The sequence below is a fragment of the Symsagittifera roscoffensis genome, chromosome 3 (genome assembly GCF_963678635.1).
Source record: "Symsagittifera roscoffensis chromosome 3, txSymRosc1.1, whole genome shotgun sequence".
Classification (NCBI taxonomy): Eukaryota; Metazoa; Xenacoelomorpha; order Acoela; family Convolutidae; genus Symsagittifera; species Symsagittifera roscoffensis.
The window spans coordinates 11,422,534-11,428,412 of record NC_087064.1 but is presented as its reverse complement, the minus strand read 5'-3'; the positions used below and the strand labels follow the sequence as shown (position 1 = coordinate 11,428,412).

At 36.1% G+C, this 5,879-nt stretch overlaps 2 non-coding genes across 2 annotated transcripts; both read left to right on the top strand.

Annotated features, from left to right (window-relative positions):
- Positions 1-484: 484 nt before the first annotated feature.
- On the top strand, positions 485-673 carry LOC134843011 (U2 spliceosomal RNA). The gene has a single exon (XR_010162587.1). It is a non-coding gene; the product is annotated as a U2 spliceosomal RNA (small nuclear RNA).
- Positions 674-1,335: 662 nt separating this feature from the next.
- Positions 1,336-1,524, top strand: LOC134843010 (U2 spliceosomal RNA). The gene has a single exon (XR_010162586.1). It is a non-coding gene; the product is annotated as a U2 spliceosomal RNA (small nuclear RNA).
- The last annotated feature ends 4,355 nt before the right edge of the window (positions 1,525-5,879 follow it).

Genomic DNA, 5,879 nt, shown 5'->3' with positions numbered 1-5,879 from the left:
AGCAACGTTTTGGGAATCTGCAGCCCGACGTGATTGTCCAAAATACCGAAAACACTCATCTTCGACATCTCAAAGTTTCAGCACAAGCAACAGAAACCCAAGAACAGCACGAGACTGACATGGCAACCAAATATGAGGCGTTTAGAGACCGGAAACGCCTGTAAAGGAAGTGTTCGACGATGCAAACGATTCCTTTTCGAACGACTGCTCAACTCAAGAAGGAAGAGCAACACCCTTGTGAGAAAATTGGCCCACCAAATAGTCCACCATGCACGGAACCTTGCAGTTGGAAACATCACCGGAAACGCCCAAACTTATAAAATTGAGACCTACAAAAAAAATTATCTTCACCGATGGCTGTTCGCTGTTTCAAACATCCTAAACGTTGATCAACTTCAATATAAACTATCATTTTTAAACTTGCTAAGGTTTCAAACTTTCCCTCTCTACTATTCTCAATGTTCTTGTAAATTAACCCTTGTTCTTGCCTATTTTGGTCCTGAGGAGTTTAATCATTCATCTGTTTTTGTCAGCTTAATATCTGGCATGCTGGGCATTGCCTGGCACCAATATTAAATTGATTTTTGCTTCTCGCGTTTAACAACGAAGCTTGATTAGGTTGACTCATGGATTGTCTCGGTCTTACACTACCATAATGATATGTCTGATTCAGGTCTTATCATGCAATTTCAGGCATGATTTTGTCTGGTCCAGGTATGATCATGTAAAGTCAGGTATGATCATGTCTGCTTCAGGTGTGATCATGTAAAGTTAGGTATGATCATGTCTGGTCAAGGTATGATCATGTCTGGTTCAGCTATGATCATGTCTGGTCCAGGTATGATCATGTAAAGTCAGATCTGAAATATACCTGGGACAGGCCTGATCATACCTGGGGCAGACCTGAAGCAGACAGGCTCATACCTGACTTTTTTCATAGTTATCATATCTGTACATGTTTGATTCAGACATGTACAGCGAAAAAAAAGACATGTCACAGGATTGATAGAGATCTGAAAGTTATATGATTTTTCGATGTCCAGATTTGAATTTATCTAAAAATTTCAGTACGGGTACCATCATAATGTATTTTATCGAAATGTAGCGGACATAAAGTAGCGGACACTCCGCCTTTTCTATAGTTTCAGCACAAGCACGCCCAAACTTATAAAATTGAGACCTAAAAAAAAAATTATCTTCACCGATGGCTGTTCGCTGTTTCAAACATCCTAAACGTTGATCAACTTCAATATAAACTAACATTTTTAAACTTGCTAAGGTTTCAAACTTTCCCTCTCTACTATTCTCAATGTTCTTGTAAATTAACCCTTGTTCTTGCCTATTTTGGTCCTGAGGAGTTTAATCATTCATCTGTTTTTGTCAGCTTAATATCTGGCATGCTGGGCATTGCCTGGCACCAATATTAAATTGATTTTTGCTTCTCGCGTTTAACAACGAAGCTTGATTAGGTTGACTCATGGATTGTCTCGGTCTTACACTACCATAATGATATGTCTGATTCAGGTCTTATCATGCAATTTCAGGCATGATTTTGTCTGGTCCAGGTATGATCATGTAAAGTCAGGTATGATCATGTCTGCTTCAGGTGTGATCATGTAAAGTTAGGTATGATCATGTCTGGTCAAGGTATGATCATGTCTGGTTCAGCTATGATCATGTCTGGTCCAGGTATGATCATGTAAAGTCAGATCTGAAATATACCTGGGACAGGCCTGATCATACCTGGGGCAGACCTGAAGCAGACAGGCTCATACCTGACTTTTTCCATAGTTATCATATCTGTACATGTTTGATTCAGACATGTACAGCGAAAAAAAAGACATGTCACAGGATTGATAGAGATCTGAAAGTTATATGATTTTTCGATGTCCAGATTTGAATTTATCTAAAAATTTCAGTACGGGTACCATCATAATGTATTTTATCGAAATGTAGCGGACATAAAGTAGCGGACACTCCGCCTTTTCTATAAATGTAAACCTCTCACATTAACTAGACAGTTGTTCCTTTTCTTGCTAGATTTTACAATTTTAGAAGAACTAAATCCTCGTTGTTTCGCAAATAGTAGATTATGCTAGTAAAAATTTAAATTTAATCATTTTTACGGTTTTTATATCTACTTCCGGTAGCTGCAACCAGACATGTTTTTGGGGAAAGGGAGACATACAAGAATACATTATATCCGGAGTTCCTGCCCCCAGAACTAAAGTCTTCATATCCCTGCAAGCATACGTGTTATACGAGGGTTTTGAGAAACATACGGGAGACAAAATTGACTTGTGGTTTGGGACCAAGCCAGAAAGAGCTATTGTTACTCTCTCAACGACTACGAACTGGAGTTTTCCTTACCCTGTCTCTGCCCAGGGGAAGAACCGACGGATGGATGGTGACGTAAGCAAAAAAATTGATCAAAATTGTCAAAATTGTTCATTGTAATGGTTTTTTAAGCTTCAGAAATAAGAAAAAAAAATCAACCATTGAGAAATTCAAAAATGGAGGACGCTACCTAAAGTTTGACTTTAACGAGAAAAAAAAAACATTTTACCCAAGCAGGATTTTTTGTTAAAATTGAAAACTGTGGGATTTGAACGTCGTCTCTCCGGTCATTCTTGACAAAAGGTGTTCATTCAACCAACTGTTGGTTAAAAAATTGTAATCCTCCATAAAATTTTGCACCATTTTCTGACCAATACGTTTTTCAGCTCTCTTAGTGTAGGATCTTGTTATGTAACATCGCCGTGCGATTTCGAAGAGACTACTACCAGTCATGAAATTCAAGGATTCACTCCTGGATCTCTACAAGAGATATCGGTTGGTACCCACGTAGCAGTTCCCGTAGCAGCCCAACTAATAAACCAAGCAATCTGTAAACCTGAGAAAACGTTTTTAAAATGTTTTCGGAACAATTTTTTTTAAATGCGGCATAAATAACATTAAAGCCCAACTAATAAGCCAAGCAATCTGTAAATCTGTAAAGAGAAAAAAAAACTATAGGGGTTGTAACAATTTCAATTTCGACCATTCAAAATTTTAATTAATGATTTTTTTGATAAATTCAAAAAAATTGCAGTCAGGAAAAACTTTCCTAAGTTTTATAGTGAGCTCAACTTACTTGAGGAAAATTGGTTACCGCAAGCTACAAGTTTCAAAAAGTTCCTCTAAAAATTTGCTAACTAAGGGTTTCCGCGGAAAGAAGGATACTTCTTTGTGCAAAACTTCTTCAAAAGCCACTTAAATTATCATTCTGTTCAGCGCAATTTTGTGCAAAAAACATCAATGAAAAATTAGGAAAAATTAAAAAGCAGCTATTTACTTTTGCTGTAATTTATTCATGCAACAAAGAATTTAAATTTTTTATTCAGATCAAACATCAGTACAAAAATTTTAAGAAAAAGCCTGCATTATATTTTTGTTTCTATATACTCATTCTATCTGATTGGCGATAATTTTGAGAAATCATTCTATAACCTGTAAAAAATCTTTATATAATCTGTATATAGTCTGTATTTAATCTGTGTACAATCAGTATATTTTTTTAGATACCCGGGTTGACCAAAAATGCTTCTCACATAAATCTCGGGAGTGGTAATTTCTTGTCATACAATTCCATACAATTCCATACGTACAGAAAATTGTTAAAATCTCTTTAAACAATTTTCCCATAAATGGAAATTGTATAACAAACATTTTTGCCACAAATGGATTTTGTATGGCTAAAAACTTGTCTTTTTTTTGAAAATTATATGACAAACAGTTTTCGGAACTTTTTTTTAAATGCGGCATAAATAACATTAAAGCCCAACTAATAAGCCAAGCAATCTGTAAACCTGAGAGAACATTTCTTAAAAGGTTTTCGGAAATTTTTTTTTAAATGCGGCATAAATAACCTTAAAGCCCAACTAATAAGCCAAGCAATCTGTAAATCTGTAAAGAGAAAAAAAACTATAGGGGTTGTAACAATTTCAATTTCGACCATTCAAAATTTTAAATAATGATTTTTTTGATAAATTCAAAAAAATTGCAGTCAGGAAAAACTTTCCTAAGTTTTATAGTGAGCTCAACTTACTTGAGGAAAATTGGTTACCGCAAGCTACAAGTTTCAAAAAGTTCCTCTAAAAATTTGCTAACTAAGGGTTCCCCCCCCCCAGTTTACACCCCTCCCCCCAGTTTACCCTGCCCCTTTAGTTGGGGAGGGGGGATAAAAAGCTTGAGGGGGCGAGGTGACGAAGTTGAGACATGGCATTTAGTAAAAGACAGGGCAAAAATTCTGCAAACTTCTCGCAAAATTTGCAAAAGTTTGCAAAAATAATCGAATTTAGTTCTAAAAATGAAATGGATTATAATCAATTATAATGGATTATAATCGATTTTCATTTCAAAATAATCGATTTTCATTGGCAAAAAACAATGGATTATAATCGATTATAATGGATTATAATGGATTATTTTTGTTCAAAAATAATCGATGATTATGGCTATATAATCGATTTCGTGGTCTGAATTTTACATCCGTTATGGATTATACTCGATTTTTTTGTCTCGGGAATCCATTATAAGCGATTAGAATCCATCGGCGCTCGGTGCGGGAGAGCACTAAACAGACGCCGTTTTCGCCAAATTTTCTGCGCCGCAGGCAAATTTTTTAAAAACAGGTCAAAAAGCTGCGCATTTTCTGGAATATTTTGGCAAAAAAAATTCGCTTTTTGGCGCGCGCTCCCCCTCAAAGTTAGTATATATTGGCGCCCAAGGCGCCTTTAGAAAAAGTTTAGGGTCGGTCGGCAAAAATGGTGGATTTCTTCAAAAGTATCAAAGGGGGATCCTTTGGGTCGGCAGGGGGTCGAATCCCTGAAGGAAAGGCGTCCGCCACCCCACACCCCAAATCCACCCCTGATCTAATTGATCAAAAAAGTTTATCGATACAAAATAATGATTGATATTTTAGGTGAATAACAGTATAAAATAGCTGTTCCGCATAAAAACTTTTCTCCAGTCGTATATTCTGCGCGCTTGTTTGAAATGAATATTCTATATTCTATGCGGAATTAACTTTCAGAATTACTATATGCTTGGGGAGGGCATTCTGCGGTAGGTCACTTAGGGGGGGGGGAATTGTACGGTTGGTCCGAACTTTTTTTAAGCCACGTAGACATACACCCCCCCTATTCATGATTTTTTTTTGTAGCTCCAGATTTCCGCAATGGTATGAGACCATCAACTTCTTTGCCCTCGTTAAATTTTGAAAGAATTCTGAGCCGCATAAATAAATACACTGATTGCGCGTTGCGGAGTAACCTTTTGTTTCCTTGCCGAAGTCGAATGGCTACAATATTGTAAGATCTTAGTTGATTCCCAGCATGGAGCTGCAAATTCAAGCACAAATCTTTCAGAAACTTGTACAATTTTCTCAAATCTTACAGGACGAACATTTTTTGAACAAAATATACAGATAGCCGTCCCAAATTTAGAATTTTATTAGAGATATACTTTTTTCTAAGAAGCTTGGGAGAAAGTTTTAACCGTTTTTTTTTTATTTATTCCCAACATCAAGTATAGTCTTGTAGCACCTGCAGAATGCAATCTTCCAGTCTATGGATAATTGGGGATATCTCAACTTGGAGGAGGCTGAAGTCTTTTTTGAAGCGCCTTTGATCTCAATCACGATTAGATCAATGAATTTAATAATAAAACTAACCACTAGTTGTGCCAAAATTTATATATATCTGCATTGGAGTTTCATGAACAAAAATCTATTTTAATGGAGTTTCCTTGTCAGTGAAGTGAAAAGAAATCGCAATTATAATCAATTAAAAATGGATTATAATATTACTTTTTTCGAGGCAACAAAATCCTTTTTTTCA